Source organism: Notamacropus eugenii, chromosome 3 (assembly GCF_028372415.1).
Source record: "Notamacropus eugenii isolate mMacEug1 chromosome 3, mMacEug1.pri_v2, whole genome shotgun sequence".
Taxonomy (NCBI): Eukaryota; Metazoa; Chordata; class Mammalia; order Diprotodontia; family Macropodidae; genus Notamacropus; species Notamacropus eugenii.
The window spans coordinates 430,264,888-430,283,657 of record NC_092874.1 but is presented as its reverse complement, the minus strand read 5'-3'; the positions used below and the strand labels follow the sequence as shown (position 1 = coordinate 430,283,657).

Sequence of the window (18,770 nt, the reverse complement as noted above, 5' to 3'; positions counted from 1 at the left end):
GCTGGAATTCCACCCCAAGCTCTCTGCCCCCAGATCTTACCTGCTTTCTGCATTGCTCTAAGTCCAGCGTGGGCGATGAGGGAGGTTTAAAGGAGGCTAGGAACAGGAGCCAGGACGTGAGATCAGTCATGGAATGAATCAGGACTTGGGTTCTCTCCCCTTTCGCTGCCAGAGATGGAGAACCAGGGCTCTCTGGGCTGCTGGCACGGAGCTGGCTGCCAAAAGAGATGGGGCTTCTGAGAATAACCTCTTCATTTTTCAGAGGAGGAAACTGAGGTCCAGAAGAGTTAAGGTGTACAAGTTCACATAGATAACTAGGTGATGTATTGGATGAAATATATTCCAGATTTGTAATCTGGAAGACCTGAGTTCTAATTCTGCTCTAATTTGGCAGTTAGATGGCACAGTGCATAGAGCACCGACCCTGGAGGCAGGAGGACTGGACTTCAAATCTGGCATCAGATGCTCACTAGCAAAGTGACCCGGGGCAAGTCACAGTCCCGATTTCCTCAAAAAAAAAAATTTTCTCAGATACTCTGTGATCCTGGGTAAATAACTTAACCTATCTTGGCCTCAGTTTCTTTGTTTGTAAAATGGGGATAATAGCGCCTACCTCAAAAGGTTTTTGTGGAGATCAAATAACACAGCATATAAAGCACTTTGTAAACCTTAAAGTATATAAATGTTATTAGTATTATTACTGCTTTTGCTGCTCTTGTCATCATTTTGATAGAGCCACGTCTTTGGACGTGGAGTTGGATGAGCTGACCTCTGTGATCCCTTCCTGCACTTTATTATCCAACTTTACTGCCCCTGTCCAAAAACAACCAAAACTAATTGCCTATAATTCTTGTTTCACCAGAGGGAAAAAAGCAGATGATTTCCTCATTCTACCTAAGGTTTGAAATATATGTCTGTGTATATATATATAAATAACTTCCAGGTGGTGATAGAAAAAATCCTCTCTAATATTTTATGATTTCAGATGGAATTTTAATGCTCCTTGGGTCATTTATTCATAGTAAAAATACATTAGATTCTGTGGCACTTTCCATGTGAGGATTTAAGGGTTTAAATCAAGTCTGAGAATTCCCCACCCCCCATTCCTTTCAGTTAATATTGGCATTCTGAGTCTGGTAGATTAGAACAAGGGTGGCAGAGCTGGCCTGCGGCAAGACTGTAGAGGAGGAAAATTAGAGTGGCCTAATGGAGAGACTACTGGTCACCAGGGAGTCAGGACTCACATATAGGAGCATTGTGTTGAGAGCTGGACAGGACATTAGCGATTGTGATGTAGGCCCAGCTGCCTCATCTTATGGGGGGAAAACTGAGGCCTGAAAGGGCAAAAGATACAGGCTTGGACTCTTAAGTCTGTACTTTTGATGCTGTCCTGTGGTGGCTTGTTGTCCCAGTCATTTGGGGACTTAGGGGAGCTTTTCATAAAAGAGACAGGCTGGTCAGTAAAAGCTGAAAGCAGAAGGCCACTATTTGGTGGGTTTTCACTCATATAAAGGAAGGCCAAAGACTTGACAGCAGACACTTGGCAGGGGGAGGAGCAGGAATAATCAAGAAATTCAACCAGAAAGGTCCCTGGAACCATGAGTCCAAGGCTATGTCAGTAGAAAGAAGAGGAGACCAGGGATGGTCCTATGAGATACCTCTCTCTAGATTTGGTACACCCAGGATATGCCAAGTGTTTGTCATTTCTTCTCATTCAATATAGGGAAAGCTTGGATCCTTCTTCTCTCATGTCCACATAACCATAGCTTGATGGCACAAGGGAGGGCCGTGTGTTTTATAGACTGAGTCAGATTTCCATTCAGACATGTCTGATTCATCTTTCACTTCTGATGTCATAGGCAAGGAGACACTGTCCATTGGTTGGCAAGGCCCAGATACTCAAAACTGGGGACATGAAAGTTTCTGGTAAGTGGAAGGCAAGGGTGTATATCGCCAAAGCAATATTCACATCATTGGTGGTTGACTATGAATATGCCAGCATAGTTCTCAATCACAAAGTATAAAAGGCTCTCCATATAGAAGGCAGAAGAAAAACATTTATTTAAACACCAGAAAGCCAAATCTCAAAACCAGAAAGCAAAATCCATCATTGTGACCAAGAAGTTAATAATCATGATCACAGCTGGGGCAAAGCCATTCTCAAACCTCCCCTCCCTCAGTCAGAGCCTTGTCACTCTCGAGTGTCACAATGCATCAGTTGGCCTGTGTCAGTTGGCCTGTGTTCTTTCTCCTCCGACCTGACCCCACTCACACACTTCCTCCTGGTTCTGCTTCACCCTTTCTGTTCTGCCTTTTTAGCAAGCTCCTCCTACCACATGTGACCCAGGCTTCCAGGTGATTTAAGCAGATCGTATGGACCTATTAATTAAGAAGAAAGAGCTTTCCATTTTAAATTACTATTACAGGGTGCCAGGCAGGAGGAGGGGGGAAGTTGTAGGTCAGAGGCTGCCTGCTGCAAGAGAGGCTAGATCCCACCCCATCCCCTAAATCAGAGAGGCTTTCTGCCACCACCAACCTTGTGTAGCTTTTCAGGTGGAGATAATTCAGTGCTGCTGGCGCCATGTTTTTAGTGTCCTCTGACTGCAAAGAGAGAGAACTGGGAACAATAACTTCTATGATATAGGGAAAGGTCGCAGGAAAGGTTGCTACGAATCAGTCTTCTAAGCGTTTGCCACGGCTCTAGTCACTTGACTTCCATTCATCATTCAACAAACATTTACTAGGACTCAAATAATAACGCTAACCACTGGCATTTCTGTAATGATTTGTGGATTTTAAATGACTTTGTATACGTTATCTCCTCTACATCCCCCAACAACCTTATGTGGGAGGTGGTGCCAGTATCCTTAGAGGAGGGAATGTGGTATAGGAGGAAATACTGGGATGGGATATGTTGGAGAGAGAGGAAAGACCCAGTATGGACTGAAGCAGGAAAGGGTGGGAGGTATTAGGTGATTGTGGAGAGTCTAGTTTGTCGGGAGTGTAAGGTAGGTGAGACAAAGCTGGAAAGGTAGGCTAGGTCCAAATCATGGGGGGCATTGAATATCAGTCCAAGGCATTTAGACTTTAACCATTAGGTTGTGTGTGTGTGTGTGTGTGTGTGTGTGTGTTCATAAGAGATAGACACAGGGAGACAGAATCATAGAGACAGAGAAAGTGACAGAAGATGGAAGGTAGGGAGAGAAAGAGAAAAGGAGAGAGAGAAGGGATAGAAATAAGGAAAAGAAGGAAGAAAGGAAGAAAGTAGGGAGAGAAAGAGAGAGAGAAGGGACAGAAATAAGGAAAGGAAGGAAGGAAAAAAGAAAGAAGGAAAGAAGTGAGAGAGGGAGGGAGGGAAGGAAAAAAAGAAAGAGAAGGAAAGAAGGGAGAGAGGAAGGGAAAGAAGGAAAATAAAGAAAGGAAAGAAGGAAGAGAAAGAAAGAAAGAAATTTATTAAGATCTTTATAAGGAGGCAAAGTGATAAAGTGGGAAAAGCATTGGATCTAAAGTCATGGTACCTGTGCTCAAATAATGGTTCTGCCACTTACTCCCTGTGTGACCTTGGACTAGTCCTTTAACTTCTCTTAGCCTCATTTTCCTTCTCTGTAAAGTGAGGGGGTTGGACTTGGTGGCTTCCACCATAAATCTATGATCCTGCCATTCAATGATTCCAAATCCCATTGGGGTAGTCAGGGAAATCTTAATGGAGGAAGTGACAATTGAGCTAATTCCTCAAAACTGCCAGTTTCATGATCTCTAGCCTGTATTTACTGCAGTCACACACAGGACAGCTGTAGGTGGATGCGTATAAGGATAGGAGAGTGCATTGATCAGTGTGGAGATAGGCAAAATGCCAAATGATCAACCTAAAATGGACTGTCCTCATCCAGGCAAGTCAGAAGGGAAAAAAGTGACTTGAAATCAAGAGTCCTAGTCACATCGCCTCTCTGGGCCTCAATGCCCCTATCCGTAAAATGCAGAGGTCACAGATGATCTCTAAATTCTCATTCAGCTATCAATCTATGATCCTAATTGCATTTCTCATGCCCAGGGACCCTTTAACTAAAAGCTGTCATAGGAAACGAAGCCCCTGTGATGATTTATGCTGATGATTAAGGACAGCCCCAGCTCACTTCCAGAGAAGACTTTTACTGGGAAAATTTATTTTTTTTAATCTTCCAAAGTCTAGTGACTTTCTGATGATTTACAGGGTAAACAAAGTGAAGTGCATTAGATAAAGGGAAACCCATCTATTAAGCAACATATTTCCTGAGCACCTACTACAACCTGAGCAGGGTCTTTATTTTCCATGCATCTGTTGATCAAAATTAACATGAAGAAGAGAGAAGTAACTTATTCTGCTTTGCCCTGGGGAGGGTGGTGGTGGTGAGGGAGGGAGGCAGAAGTTACAGGGAGGCAGATTTCACCTTCATAGAAAGATTTGTCTAGTGATCAGAGCTGTCCAATAATGGAATGGATTGTCTCCTGAGGTATTGAGTTTCACATAATTGAGAGCATTCAAGAAGAGATTGGATGACTACCTGTTACAGATAGTGTAGAAGAGATTTCTGCCCTGGGTTAAAGATTGGATCACATGAGCATAGGATCATAGTTCTAAAGCTGGAAGGATTGCTAGAGGCCATCTAATCCAGCTTCCTGATCAGGGAAGTTAAGGGACTTGTCCAGTATTGCACAGATAGTAACTATTAGAGGAGAGATTTAGAACTATTCCTCTGACTCCAATGCCAGGGTTCTTGTCATTGTCCCTAAGGATCTTTCCAATTATGATTCAGATATAATTTTTCCACATGGAAACCAGAATGGAGAGCTGAGATAACATTCCTGATGATGTAAGTCATAGAAAGCTCATTTACTCCAATTATCTAGATATCGCAGGAGATGGGGACTTGAATTCCAGACAACTCTCAGTTATGCATGATGGAGGAGGAAAAGGAAGAGGAGGAAAAAAAAGAAGAGGAGGAGGAAGAAGATTTTCCCAGGTTCACACAGTTAACAAGACTCTGATGAAGGATTTGAACTCAGGTCTTCTTGACTCCAGGTCCAACACTGTCCACTATGCCCTGTCCCCTCCAGATTGCTGCCTTCTTGAGAGATGGATTACATTGTCTTTGCATCTCCAATGGTTTGTTCATAATAGGCACTTGACAAATGTTTGGATATTTCTTGTTTACCTTTCTCAATCTTTCATTTTTCACCTCTATGATTTAATTTACCCTATTTTGTTTTCTATTATGGTTATTTGTATATAACCATATATATATGTTATGTTATTTGTCCCATCCCCCTGACAGGCTGTATGCTCTGTAGGGGCAGGGGTTTTCTGCTTTTATCTATCCTTGAATAAAGGTGTATACATTTGGAATGAATTGAATCTTGGCCATTACATATTTTTGTGTGTCCTTGGGCATGTGATTTCACTTCTCTGAACCTCAGTTTCCTTCTCAGTACAATAAGCCATTAGATGACTTGATCTCTTAAGGTCCCTTCCAACTCTAACTGCAATATCTCAGAGCCGGAAAAAGACCTCAGCAATCAAGTATCCTGAGTTATACCTGCTTAAAGTCCCCTCTATGACGAATCATCATCCAGACTTTGCTTGAAGACCTCTGCTGCCTCGCAAGGCAGCCGCTTCCACTTTGAGATTGCTTAGGTGATGAGGAAGCTCTCCTTACTTTGCTTCTTTGAAACACCTCCATTGCCACCTCCAGGGGCTAAGAAGAACAAATTTAAACCCGCTTTCATGGGATTGCCCTTTAAATACTTGAAGACAGCTATCACATCCTTCTAAACCTTTCTTTCTCCAGGGTAAACCTTCCCAGTTCCTTCGACCAATCCTTGTATAATAGGTGGCTCTACGAATAGATTTCAGGACTTGGAGTGAGGAAGATTTGAGTGCAAATCTCACATTTATGTATGTATGTATGCATGTATGTATGTATGTAGCTATGTAGCCCTAGGTGAGTCACTTAACCTCTTTCAGTTTTACCTCTGTAAAATGGGGATAATAATGTCACCTACCTCACAGGGTTGTCATGTGAATCAAAAGAATTAACATATAAATTTAACACATAACATTAAAGTGTTATAAATGCTATTTATTATTATATAATATATTACAGCTATTATATAATTTTATGATAGAATAATATATTATATTGTTGTTATTATTGTTAGCCTGAGGATCTATGAATTGAATAGTGAATAATCCCCCTTAAGTGTCTGAGTGTTCTAGCCAGAAAGACCTTAGAGACTGACTGATTTAAACTCCATCATACAGAAGATGGCATTGACACCTAGAACAACGGTGATATGATTCACCAAAGGTCACGGTGCTGGTCACTGGCACACAGGTCTCAAGACTCAGCCTGGTGCCCTCTCCACCTTGGTACCTGAAGCGCATAAATACTTGTTGATTGATTGATGGATCCTTCCCTCTTTGGTCTTATAAAAGCAAGCAATCAGCTTCACTTCAGCTTTCGGCAAATGAGATGAAGCCTTTCTCTGAGGTAGGGGAGAGGACAGAAAAAAAAACACAACAACAGAGCAAATAGAAGAAGAGAAGGCTTGCCTGTACTTCTGCCTGTCTCACTGCCCATAGACTGTTAATTCCCCAGGGGCAAAGAGCATGTCTTTCTGGATGTTCCATCATTTAAGCTCTCACAAAATATGAATTGAGAGTGACAAGATTCTGAATGCTTCAAGAATCAGAATCATGCTGCTATTTCTGAAAGCGAGGGACCCAGAGCAAAAAATAAATAAGACGCAGTCCATCAAGGAAGACTGGCTGGCTCATTCAGATAGGGTCCCCTCTCCAGACAGTGTCGTTTCAAGAAGATCTCATTGACACAGAAGTTCTGTATTGAAAGGGTCTGAAGGGAAAGAAAGAGAAGTATTTAGTAAACACCTACTATGGGCTAAGTGCGTTTCTAATGTTATCTCATTTGTTCCTCACCACAACTGTGAGGTAAATGTTTTTGATAATCCTCATTTTACAATGGAGGAAACTGAGGCAGACAAGATCAATGACTCACCCAAGGTCATACGGCTTGTAAGAATTTGAGGTTGGATTTAAAGCAGGTCTTCCTAATTCCAGGTCAAGCCCTGTGCTACCAGCTGCTCTGAAGACTTCCTGGCTCATCCCTGAAATTTTACAGATGGATCAGTTGAGGGTATGTAGAAAGTCAAATAACCAAGCTAAGGTTACATAAGGAATTAGTGGCACCAGGATGAAGACCTGGTTTCCTGGCTCTTACCACTGGCACATAGGAGTAGCTATGTGGTGCAGAGAATAGAGAGCTGGACTTGGGAACAGGAAGATCTGAGTTCCAATTCAGCCTCAAGCACTGACTAGCTGTATGACCCTGTTTGCCTCAGTTTCCTGATCTGTAAAGTGGGGATAATAATAACGCCTACCCCTCAGAGTTGTTGTGAGGATCAAGTGGGCTAATATTTGTAAAGCACTTAGGACAACATGTGGCACATAAGTGCTGTACAAATGTTAGGTATATTATTATCATTAATACTTAGGGATCATGTCAGCTATTTGCCTCAGTTTCCTTATCTGTAAAATGAGCTGGAGAAGGAAATGGCAAACTACTCCAATATCTTTGCCAAAAAAATCCCAAAGGGGATCACTAAAAGTCAGGCATGACTGAAACACGAGGGATTTCTAAGGTCTCTTCCAGCTTTGAGTTCTATGGCAGGACCAACCAGTATCTTTAAAAATGGGTGAAGAGGAATCTTTCATCTTAAACATCTTAATGCTGTCTGGCTCCTTTCGAGGTCTGATTATCTGTGGGCCATTAGAATCAAGTCAAGTAAACAACCATTTGATAAGGGCCTACTGTGTGCCAGACACTGAGTGCTGGGGATACAAAGAAGGCTTATAGTCTCCACTGAAGAGACAATGTGTAAGCAATTATATCGGAGGAGAATGAGCAGTCTGTCCACTGGAAGACCAGTTTCCCTATTCTGTTCCGGTAAAGACTCAGATTTCATAGATGCTTCTCAGATGTAAACTCTGAGATGAGGCTGGGGCTTAGGAGACCTGGGTTCTAATTTTGGCTCTGCCATTAACTAGCTTTGTAACTTGGGGCAAATTGCTTCCCAGATCTGAGCCAATTTCTTCCGTTATCAAGTGAAATGCCTTCTGACCAGAGCTGCAGACTGCAACACTGTGGGTTACTTCAGGGAGAAGCAAGTGAGCCAGACATTTTGGATAGACCACAGAACCACCCAATGGCATATGGAGTCCATGTATTGTCTGTATCTTTATTTCACTATATAACTCATTTCTAAGTCTAAATGACAAGCCAGTTATCTAGTTTAGCAAATGCCCTGATTATCAGATTGACAATATTAAGATGACTTTATTGGGATGCTAAGGTGTGCCCAGCTCTGTGGTCAGCACTGTGGGGATGGTAGGGCATGGTCCCTACCCTCAGGGAGCTTATATTTTAATGGATGAACAAAATTTTCAGCCACAAAACAAATGGGGGATGAGACAGGAGAGAGTCAAGTATCAATGAATGACCATTCAAGTTATCAGGACTTTGAGAAGTCAGAAAAAGAAGAGATCAGTGAAGGTCAGATTTTGGACAGATTGGCATTCTGGATCTGCACCATTTCACATTTACATAGGGTGTTTCTATAGCATGGGAAAAAGTGGATACAGCTGTCAGAACACCTTCCATCACAGCAATTCATGTTCCTCCTGTGAAAAACAATGTATTTGCCTGAATGTCCTACTTAGACAGATTTAGACCATAGAATGTCAGAGCTAGGAGGAAGATAACAGACCCTCCTCATTGTTACAAACTGGAAACAGAAATAGACAGAGGAAAAGACTCAGCTTATTTAGGTTGTCTCCCCTTATAAAATGTAAATACTTTGAAAAAAGGGTTTTATTGTTTTTGTCATTGTGTCGTTAAAACCTAGCACAGTGCCTGGCACACAGTATCTACTTAGAAAATTGTTGAGTGATTGATTGATTGATTGGCCTAGATCAAAAGAGTTGAGTCCCAATCCTAGGCCAGTGTTTTTCTCACTACATTACTCTGGGGAGTGAATCTTTTAGCTTCATCAACTCCATGTAGCATGAGCTGGGTGATGTCTCTCATGAGAAGACCTACGTGAGTTCAAAGAGATTTAACACTTGGTTGACCCAAGAGTGATGAATATTTGAGTCTCAATAACTCTTGAAGTCCATCTACCAAGTTGTAAAGGGGTTATGATCTGTGTCTGTGAAAGTAGTATCCATATCCAGAAAGCTAATGATCCTTGAAGTATTTAACAGACATTAAATGTTACTCACTATGTCCAAAGCCCTGGGAATACAATGATGACAAACAACATGGTCAATGCCCACAAGGAGTTTACATTTTATTGGGGTGAAGACTTAATGTGTGTACCCAGAGTACTTTGCAAGGTCATTTGAGAAGGGACCAACAAGGGAGGGAGATGGTGGGGATCAGGGAAGACTTCATGGAAGTAGTGAGCTGAGGAGTCTTAAAGGCAAGGATTCTGAGAGCTTCATTGATCAAGTCATCAGAATTAATGACTTTTTAGAAAAATTTCATTAGTAACCTTAAAGAAAACAGTTTCTTTATAAAGATGAAATCAGAAGCTAGACAGCAAAGGGTTGAGAAGTGAGTTGATGATGGGATGTAAAGGCACTGAATATAGGGAGTACACTGAAATAAGAAATTCCATATAGCCAAGTGTCTACTCTGCCTATGGGCAAGGTGGGCCCTGCTTCTAAGTTCAATGAGAGCTGGCTTCTATCTCATTGGGATGTTGACCTCCTCTGGATATATACAGACCACGTGAAATATCCTTTGGTTATGAGGACAAGGAATACTCATGGGGCCAATTTTAATTGGAAAATGCAGTTGACAGTGGAAAGGTAATGGAAATAATTCATGCTTACTTTCTTTGATCGAAAGCTGATCATATTAAACATCTATTAAGATGAGAAGGGCACAAGAAGCATAGCATATTAGTTGTAGAATGGACTTTAGGGATTATCTAGTCCAACTCTCTCATTTTATGAAGGAAAAAACCCAACACTGAAGACTAGAGGGGAGAAGGGAATCAGCCAAGGGCACATAATGAGTAGGTGGCAAAGGCAGAATTAGAACTCAGGTCCCTATGATGATTTCATTAGCAACTTTTTATTTGAATTTAAGAAGTCCTCTTTTTTGTTTGATTGATTAGGCAGTAATACTGCTTATAGGAAAACTTCCCACACAAAATTCCTAGAGCTATCCATTTATCAAATGTGTGTGTGTGTTCGTCCTTCATTGTCAAAGAAGACATGCCATCAGAGAAATAATGACATGACTTGCACTTGACTTTGTTTTTTGAGTGAGGGAAGGCTGTGCAGGTCACCAGCCTCACTTCTCCTCCAGAGCTATCTGAATCTAGTGACCAGATATTAATCAGGATGACTGGAGACGACCCAAGATGAGGCAGTTGGGGTTAAGTGACTTGCCCAAGGTCACACATCTAGTGAGTGTCAAGTGTCTGAGGTGAGATTTGAACTCAGGTCCTCCTGACTCCTGCACTGGTGCTCTATCCACTGCACCACTTAGCTGCCCTCATCAAACGTATGCTTCTGGAGAACAGATTGATTGGCCCAAAGAATTCAAAATTTATTCTATTCTCTCCCCATCTTTGAACTCCAACTGTTTCCTTTAAAGTCTGATTCAAATACCAATGTTTTACAGAAGTTTTCTCTTATCCCCCTTTTCCCTCCCTAAGAACTTCTCAGTCAAACCTTTTTAGCCTATCCTGTTCTCAGCTTCCTTCCCTCATGTTTACATTGTGTGTTGTAGCTCTCTGGGCTTATCACTTGTCCCCTATGCTAGACTGTAAGATTCTTGGGGATAGAGATGATTTCTCCTCGCAGTTTTGTCTCTTCTCCTACCCTAACCAAGCACGCTGCACATGGTAGGGACTTTGTAAATGTTACATGAATTGTAGTAAATTATATTGTCTCCTGACCCTTGGTTTAGACTTCTTGCCAGGAATCAGCCACTCTGAGTCTCAATAACAGAGTGTTTAGGCTGCCAGAGAAGTGGAGGCTATGTGTCTGAAGTATTCTCTGACATTTGGAAGGAGGCATCCAGATGACGGTGACAGAGAATTGAACTGGTAGTTCCAGCCATGGCACTGATTCATTCAATCTCCCTGAGTCCCCATTTGACCTTAGAACCAACATAATCTCTCAGCCATGGTTCTTCAGGGACTGCTGTCAGAATAAATAAGATGCTTTGATCATGCTATGAGCCCCCAAAGTCAAGAGGTCTCTGCAACTAGCTTAGAGACTTGAAGATTCAGAACGATAGATTGTCTGAAGGCACCTTAGAAACCACCTGGTCCAGCAGAGAAATTACATGGCCAATGTCAACAGAGCAGCAACTAACTAACCATGTGACTTTGGTCAAGTCATCTAAGCTATAGGCAGCTGAATTTTGCTTAGGCTACTTTACCTGGAACCAAGGTACCTTTAAACTTTATTTCCTACAACTTCGTTCTGGTCAGTCCACACTTTAGCCAAACTGGATGACTTTCCATGTCCTAAATATGCCCTGCTTCTTCCTACCTCTGGACTTTGCTAATGCATATCACTTATGCCTTCCTACTCTACTCTACGATTCATTAGAACTCAGCCCAGAGAAGGAAAAGTGATTGGTCTATGGTTAGGTGATGGGTTAATGGACTTGATGCATTTTCCTTTGAGTCTAGAGAGTATAAACTGAAGGGTCCCTTGAACTCAAAAGAGGCAGCTGCAAGACTGCTAGAATTGAGACCTGGATGTGTTCCCAGGTCTAAGGAATCTGCTGTTTGTGAGTGCCAGAGCACTGGGGACCAAGGCCCACAAGTAGGCCATGTGCCATTTAAACAGATGGAATAGCAGGATGAAGCCAATTGTGATAGATTTGCATCCTAAACAGAGGCCTGGGCCCATCCAAACAGCTGCCCATCAGTGGCACAGTGACCTGGGGAGGGAAGGAGCACTCTAAGTGTCATAACTGAATCCAAGCCCACAAATGCCTTTCAAAGATCCCATATGGAAAAAGTGTTGGCAACATCATCAAGTCAGCTCTTCAGCAGATTGTCCTTATAGGGAGGGTTGGTCACATCTCCCTCAAACAAGGCTGGGCAAATTCTCAAGCTGTCAATAGAGTAAGTCCAAATTATTATGCACTGCTTCTTCTTTCCCCTCCCCCAGGAGAGCGTCCAGTGTGTTGTGGTAGGGCTCAGGGACTGCCCAGCCCAGCCCAGCTGCCTGAGAAAAGGTACATATGCTCAGAGGAAAGGAGGTCTTGGGTGAGCCTTCAGCTTCCTGTCCCATCTCTTATTTGAACTCAGTACTTTCCAACAGACTATTTTTTTTATTCTTGCTATCCTAAAATATCAAGGAGGAGGCAGAAGAGCTGATATTATAGCAAATGGAGCAACAATGAAGAATTATTAAGTTTCTGCTATGTGGAGGGGGGGGAGAGTGGGGAGGAGAGCAGCCTAGACTCAGTTCATAGAGGGCTGGCATCAGAGTCAGGAAGATCTGGGTTCAGGTTTGGTCTCTGATGGACCCTAGGTAAGTCACTTAACCTTAATATAGTGATTAGCGCACAGGAAGTGCTTAATTAATGCTTCTTGTTCGACTGACTTAACCTTTCAGTGCCCCAAGCAACTCTCTAAGACCAGAAGTTGAAGAAATGGTAGAAGGAATTTCCCTACTGGGAGTTTCCTACTCCTATAAAATTGACACATTTGGGCCCCAAATGGGCCCAGCCAGGAGCGGGGAGAGGGAGGGAGAAGATCCACGTTTTAGACAAGATCCGTTTCCTTCACTCATGAAAAGCAGAGGAATGTCACTGAGATATTTACATTACGTATAACGTTAACATATAGAATGATAATGTGCGTTAGGGAGATACAACATGAAGTCAAGTCTTAAATGAGGTCTGAAGGAGAAAGTTGTCACAAGAAGGGCTGGATCAATCAGGGAAGGCTTCATGGAAGGTGTGGCTTTTGATAATGAGCTCTTACCAATGGGTAGGAATTCAGCAGGTGAAGATGGAGAGAGAGGGCATTTCAGACAGAGGCATGGAGCAGGATAGCACAAGGTATTTGGAAGAGTGGGGAACAGGTAGAGAGTTGTATCAACTCCATGTGTTGTGCCTTCTTAGTTCCTTTATAAACCAAGCATTACATATTCTAAGGTACTCCCCCCACCCCAATTCTAAGGCCTCTTCCAACTCTGACAGTCTATGTTCAGTGGACCTTACCTGCTCTAACATTCTATGTTCTAGGTTCCTTCTGATGGTCTATATTCAAAGGACATTTCCTTCTCTAACATTCCATGTTCTAAAGTCCCTTTTTCTCTCTAATATTCTGTGTTCTATATCCCTTTCACCTCTGACATTCTGTTTTTTAGGTTCCTTTCTATCTCTGACATTCTATCCTAAGGTTCTTCCAGACCTAATAGTCTATGTTCTAGGTCCCTTTCCATTGCTGACATTCTGTATTCTAGGATTCTCCCAATTCTAACATTGTGTTCTAGGTTTCTTCCACTCTGATAGGGTGTGTTAGGTTTCTTCCAGCTCTGACATTCTGTGTTCTAGATTTCTGCCAGCCCTGACACTCCATGTTCTAAGTTCCTCCCAGCTCTAACATTCCATGTTCTAGGTTTCTTTAATTTTGTGTGCTAGGTTTCTTCTAGCTCTAACATTCTGTGTGCTGTGTCCCTCCCCATCATTCTTTAATTCTGTGTAGACTCTGCCCACAGCCACAAGAGCAGGAAGAATTTGCTCGAATTTCACCAGTGAGAACTTGGTTAAAAGGAACTGACGGATTCAAAGCATTGTTTATATCCTCGGGTCTCTTCGGAGTTATTCGCCTGAGACTTGTCAGTAGAGTGGGAAGGGATGGGGGTCCTTGCATCTTTCATGCAGTTTGATCTGCCTCCACTTGTTAACACTCACTTGCTTTTGTGATTAATTATTTACTCCTTTCCCCTTGGTAATGAGGGACCAGATCAGCTTTCACTTCTGCTGAGATTGGTGGGTCTTCACTTTAAACGCCTGACTCCACCCCACCTCCCACCGTCTCCTAGGACCGTGGCCTCAAGCTAGGCAGAAACGCCACCATCACCCAGTTCACACCATTAAAGGCACTTGCGATCATCAGCCTCTTTGCACCTCTCCTTTCCAGTACTTAAATCCCAGCTTCATTGCTATTCGAAGCTGCCTGAGGCTGTTGACTACTTGAGGCAGCTGAAAGTTTCTGTCTGAGTGAGGAAGGAAACTGGCTCCAAGCACCAGCCGGTAGTTTCCTGGGACTCTGGGTGGGTGAGGCAGCTTAGCAGAGCAGAACTGAACTCTGGGAATGAGCTGCCTGCTCTTCACTGAGCATTTAATTCCAGGATCGAGACTCCAGACTGGATCAGCACAATGAGAAGGGAAAGGTGGTAGTAATACAACTATTATTATTGCTAATAATAATAACAGATAAAACTATTTTATTAATATCACTATGACTGTTATTATTAACCAACAAATCCAGTGCTTTAAAATGTTCAAAATGCTTTACATACATGGCACTGGACTTTTGTGACACCTTGTAGTGTTATTAACCTTATCTTACAGCTGAGGTCATTGAAGCTCAGAGAGGGTAAGCATCACACAGCTCAGAAGTATCTTATGTGGGAGTCAAGTCATAATATCCTAGAATGTCATCCTTCTCCTTTATTGAAGGATGATTTTTAATTGTGACCACTAGCCCTATTCATCTTTGTTTATGTGAATAATATCAGCATGCTTATGCTTTTAACACTGATATTGACATATAGCTTGATTGATATTCCTTTCTTGGTAGCTTTTTGTATGCTTGCAAATTGTGAATGTTTTATTTTTGTTGATTTGTAATTGGAGTATATCTCTTGCAAATATTTCTATTATTATCTATATGTATCATCCAATATATAACTGTAAGTATTGGGTTTTATTTTAATCATTAATGCTGACTTGGGATTTCTTTTATCTCATTTTTCTCATTAATTGGTGACGCTTTACATTGATGATTTGCTATTTTGCAAACCTTGACAATTGCATTTTAATTGATCTGTGATATATTGTTGAGCTATGCCTCCGACAGACATTTTGATTATTATTTGCAATATTTCACTCAGTGATAGAATGATTTATCACTATGATTGAATCTCAAAGGTGGAAGGGCCCTTGAAAGTCATTTTATTCACCTGCCCACGCCATCGCAAAAATTCTTCTGTAGCGTTCATGCTGTTTTCTCTTCTCCCACTTTACTATTTTGCTTGGTGGTTTCATTATTGACCAGGAACACAATTCTTATCTCTATGCTGATGATTTGAAAGTCCACTTATCCAACCCTAATGTCTCTGCTGATTTCCGGTCTTGCATCACCAAATGCCTGTTAGATATTCCAAACTGGATATATTTCCTCTTAATATGTTCCATTTTCTCAGTGTACTCCCTAAAAGGTGGTGGTCAGAACTGAATCTAATTCTCCTGATGTGGCCTTAGGAGGGCAGAGTTCAGTAGTACTTTTATTTTTAGCTATTTAGACACTATGCCTCTATAAATGCAATCACGTTATTGGCTTATATGGATACCTTGTCAACTAAGACCTCAAGGTTTTTCTTATATTTTTCAACAGATGTCACTAAGCTAGGTCATTCAGGCTTGAAGATCCAGTACTGGAATGATCTAACTGTGGCATCGCTATGTCTTAGTCAATCAGATTAGCCTGCAAAAGTTACACCCATTTTCCCCCTACACCCCTTTTATTTCCTCTTCAAGGCAGCATAGTGTGGGAGAAATAACTCACATTTACATAGCGTTTTAAGGCTTGCGAAGCATTCACAGAACAACGTTGTATGTAACATTACAATAACATTCCCATTTTACAGATTAGAAAACTAATGCTCAGAGAGATTAACCTACTTACCGATGATCACATGGCTAGTCAGTGTCTGAGTAAGAAATTGACTACAGGTTTCCTTATTCTAAGGCTACAGCTGAATCCAAAGGAACTCAACACCTTTATTCTAGTCTCAATTACACTGGATGACCTTAGGTAAATCACTTTCCCTTTCTGGGCTGTAAAATTAGGGGAGAGCTTAGATAATTTTTAAGGTCTCTTCTAGTTCTCACTCTCTGTGTCTTAATATTCTCTTATTGGGTATATCACTTTCTTTGCCAGACTTGGTTCCAAGTGACTTTGAGTTGTTCCCTTAATCCAGATCTAGCTGAAAACCATTGACAACTGCTGAAGGCAGTTTCCAAAGAAGAGCTCCCTTAAGGTATACCTATTCAGCCTTCCCAGGGATAGTCTCATTTGGATGTGTAAGGTGGATTTTGTTTGTTACCTATTTTCAGATTATACAGTCTGCTAATGAGTCACCCAGTGGATATTTAAAGTGAACTAACTGGGTAGGCAGAATGACTTAGTGACTGGAAAATTGTAAAACTATTGCACACACACATACACACACACACACACAGAGACAGACAGACAGACAAAGACACAGAGACAGAGAGAAGCAAAAAGCAAGGGCATAAAGGATGGAGGAAATAAGAACACAAATAACATCTAAAATGAACTCTAGAAACCATATAGTCCATATAAAGCCATGTGACTAAAGACCTGGTATTAAAACTCAAGTCTATTGACTCACAATGAAAGGTTCTTTCTATTCACTACTATGAATTGTCAGAAAGTTGGTAAATGTTTTGGTCTAACAATGAGGTATAACTCTGTAAATAATAGGATTGGTTATTTCATATCTCTGAAGCTAGTTCTGAAGATAATTCCAGATACAACGTGGGAGCATGGCCATGATTAGGGTGTAGAAGCTAGTGCTTTGTCCCAGTGCAGCTATGGGGGAGGGAGGCATTCTTTTTTCCTGTGTTAATCCAGAGAGCTCCACTTGTTTTGCTGTGTCCCTGTACTTGGAACCAGGAAGACCCATCTTCATGAGTTCAGATTCAGTCTTTGCACATGACTAAGGTGAAAATGTATTTAATAGGAATGTATGTGTAGAACCTACACAAAATTGTATTCCGTCTCAGGAAGGGAAGGGGGAGGGAAGGGGGAAGGAGAGGAAGAGAGGTGAAAACAATTTAAGTTATATGGAAGTGATTGTAGAACACTGAAAACAAATAAAATAACAAATTCATCCTTAGACACTTACTAGCTGCGTGACTCTAGGCAAGTAGGTTCACCGTTTGCCTCAGTTTCCTCATCTGTAAAATGAGCTGGAGAAGGAAATGGCAAATCACTCCTGTACTTCTATCATGAAAATCCCAAATGGGGTCACAAGGAGTTGAACATGACTGAAAAGTGAATGAATAACTAGTACAAATTCCCTTTGGGAGTTGTACTCCAGAAGAAAGTAAAGAGTAAAGGAACAGGGTTGTAGGATGATGTAAGACACTGCCAATAGACTTGTCCTTTGTCTCTTTCACTAGTCTCCCCTAGAAAACCGGTGTTGCCTCAGTTGAAAAATGTCCTAGTTACATCGGAAAGGAAATGCAATTAATGTGTGAATTGTTGACAGCTAGTGAGTGGCTCAGAAACAATTTCCTGGAGTGTGACTATAAATTAATAAAATTCTATATAACACATACACACTCATTTTAACCAAACTGAACCTCATATAAGCTGAATAATTAAATTAAAGGTTCTTTGAACCCACTGACCAATTAATGCTAGCTATTTTATAAAAATGACTTGCTCACACTATTTGAGTATCTTAATATTAATATTTCAATATAGGAGGGGGATTCACTTGGAAGTAAAGGTGATATAAAAATGAAAGATACCAATAATTTTAATAAGTTCAAAATAGTCTCTGCATATTTAAAATCAGCATGTAAAGATGGGAAGGACTTGGAGGTGCAATGAAAAAGGCATATGATTGAGAGTCAAGAGACCTAGTTCTGAATCTCTCTGCTGACGCTTTCCTTTACTGTTCCTCAGTTTCCTCATCTGTAAAATTAGGAGGCAGGATTAGATTCTAAAGTTTCTTCTAGTTCTGCTATCCCCCCCACCCCACCCCATTCTAACAGCCTGTGTATTAAGATTCTTTCCAAATACAACAGTCTTTGTTCTAAGGTCCCTTCCAGCGTTGATATTCTATGATCTAAGGTCTCTTTTAGCTCTGATATTCTGTGTTCTAGGGACACTACCAGCTCTAATATTCCATGGTCTAAACCCTAACCTTCTTTGTTCTGAAGCCCCTTCCAGCTCTGACATTGTATGCTAGGAAGTATCTACTACTTAACGGGATAAGACCCAATTAGGATGCTGTTTTTGAATCTGATTGCTGACCTCCTGCATCTTCACTGCTCCTTCCTTAATGAGTGCCTAGGGGCCTTTAAATACACGGATGGTTCATTTGTCAGCCAGTCAAAGACATTTGCCTCTAAAATCTCATGGTTAAAAAGCTGCACTTAGCATCTAGAGTTATTCCTTATTTGACCATACATCAGTATCCTTTAGTAACAGCTCTCCCCTTCCAAAGTCAGACTATCAGCATTCTTTCAGGCCTTGCAATCAAGGCTGGTCTTACATGTAGGCAGATTAGGTGCTTGTCTACATGGTGTGATGAGACCAGTGGCAAGCATGCATGACCTCTTGAACAAAATGACTATCCCCAACCCAGCCCCTGAGGGCTCTTCAGAGGCAGAAATGCCACCATTCCT

At 41.5% G+C, this 18,770-nt stretch overlaps 1 protein-coding gene and 1 long non-coding RNA gene across 3 annotated transcripts in view; both read left to right on the top strand.

Annotated features, from left to right (window-relative positions):
* Positions 1 to 18,770, top strand: part of GRIP2 (glutamate receptor interacting protein 2) — a 402,651-nt gene that overhangs the window by 160,790 nt on the left and 223,091 nt on the right. The gene's annotated exons all lie outside the window — the stretch shown is intronic.
* Positions 189 to 5,387, top strand: LOC140497443 (uncharacterized). The gene is made up of 2 exons (XR_011964690.1): positions 189 to 2,355; positions 4,888 to 5,387. It is a non-coding gene; the product is annotated as an uncharacterized lncRNA (long non-coding RNA).